Source organism: Trachymyrmex cornetzi, unplaced genomic scaffold (assembly GCF_001594075.2).
Source record: "Trachymyrmex cornetzi isolate Tcor2-1 unplaced genomic scaffold, Tcor1.1 scaffold235, whole genome shotgun sequence".
In the NCBI taxonomy this organism is placed as follows: Eukaryota; Metazoa; Arthropoda; class Insecta; order Hymenoptera; family Formicidae; genus Trachymyrmex; species Trachymyrmex cornetzi.
In genome coordinates this window covers 199,448-201,474 of record NW_017297008.1, presented here as the reverse complement: position 1 = coordinate 201,474, position 2,027 = coordinate 199,448, and positions in this window count along the sequence as shown.

Below are 2,027 nucleotides of genomic sequence, written 5' to 3'. Positions count from 1 at the left end.
CTTCGATGTCTCTTATACCTAGACTTAATTCGATTAATTCCTTCGGATCTTTAATTAATTGTTTCAGAGGAATACGCTTTGGCGATATTAATGTCCTTCTCGAAATGGTACGTGAAGTTATACTCGGGAAGGTATTCTTTAATATTATGTACGCTCACTAATGATTTGGTTCATAGGGTTAAGGGGTTATAGGCAGTCAGGAAAAAAAATTTTTTTAAATCGATTTTTTAATATTTTTTTATATTAAAGTATAGTATCTCAGGAATGTTGTCCTAAAATTTCAAGTCGATCCGAGCAAAATTGTAAGAGTGAAAGTGTTTACAAGCCCCGACCATTCGAGCTGCTGTGAGTCACGTTCGACGCCGGCGATGCGCAGGTATAAACAAGTTTCTATACAGAAGAGGATGGGGACTCGTCTGCGTAATCTTGTAAAAAATACCGTCGTTGAAGTGAAAACAAAAAATAAAAAAAAAACAAAAAGAAAAAAAAAAGTTTTGGGAGGAAAAGATAAATTGACAGGAAAAGTAATAGACAAGCTTACCGTTTATTATGGATTTGCAATACGGCGTAATTGTGACAGTATTGAAAACATGTCAAATGCAATTTGGGCCACATTTTATCATTACTCCTCTACGAATAAAAATCCCCAACACGATTTTTGTCCTGTCGGCCAAGACTCTTGGTGCGAGTGGCAGCGCGCTGCAGCCACGGGTAAGCTAGAATCATACGTGCACTCATATGATGCATTTAGTAGCGAAGTAATTACTGGAAGCAATTCGTCCAGTTTACAACGATTTAAGCGTGAAAGCCTTATTACAAAGATGTGTTGGTGGCTTCAACCAAAACAACAACGAAAGCTACAACCAGTTGATCTGGAAAATAACGCCCAAAACTGTTCCTAGTGGCTCTACAATAGTAAATATTGCTGCTAAGATTGCAGCTTCCGTTTTTAATGAAGGATCATCAATACATCTAACTATGCTGTACTCAATAGGATCAAAATTAGGACACAACGCCCACGAGTACTGTCGCCAAATGGACGAGAATCGAATTACCATCGCTGAGCACAGAGCGCAACTTGCTACGCGGGAGGCAAGAATCCTACGCAGACAGCAGAAATCGGAAAACTTGGACATTTTGGAAGACATGGAGGACTTATTTTATGGGCCTGGAATCGATGACACTTTGTAAGTTGAAAAAAAAAATTATCCAGGTTTTATTCGCACTGAAAACTTTAAACGCGTTTTTCTCAAAACTACGTTTTCAAAGTCGATGGACACGATATCTCAAAATCTACTGCACTGATCTTTTTGAAATTTTACGTACTTCTTTTACACATATTAAAATCGTACTTGGACGAAGGATTTTTTTTTTCAATGAATAGAACTTGTTTTACAAACATAAAATGGTCAATTTTTTTAGTGAAAATCGTGACTCAAACTTTAAAGTTGCCCCAAAAATTCAAAATTCAATTTTTTTCGAAATCCTTCGTTCAAGTACGAGATAAAGTCATTTACTAACGAAATCTTTTTGAAATTTTGATTTCAGATGATCCAGTCTCAAGATATCATGTCCACGAGAGGGTCACATTTTTTTGACGTGTTGCATTAAAATATTTGCCATTAGTACAATTATTATTATTTTGTAATGAAAAAAATCACAATAAGTTCTTCAAACATAGATATGACGCAAAAGTTCCCGAATAAAAAATTAAACACGTTTTTCAAAAAAAAAATTTGAAAAAATGCTTTTTTTTTTGCGCCTCTGACTACCTATAACCCCTTAAGGTATTCATTCATCTTCCCTTCGAAACAAATCGATTTTCGAGACGAAAAAACAATAGGAATTAAGTTTAACACCTAATATAATGACTCTCTTCGACACATAAACCATAATGAAATATAGCATTCATAACTTTGTATGTCTGTCCAGCTATTAATATTTTCGTTGTCGGAACAGCACGTAAACTAAATTTGTGTGGTATCTTTACTAACTTACCATTCTCTGAAATAAAAGATATTAATTGA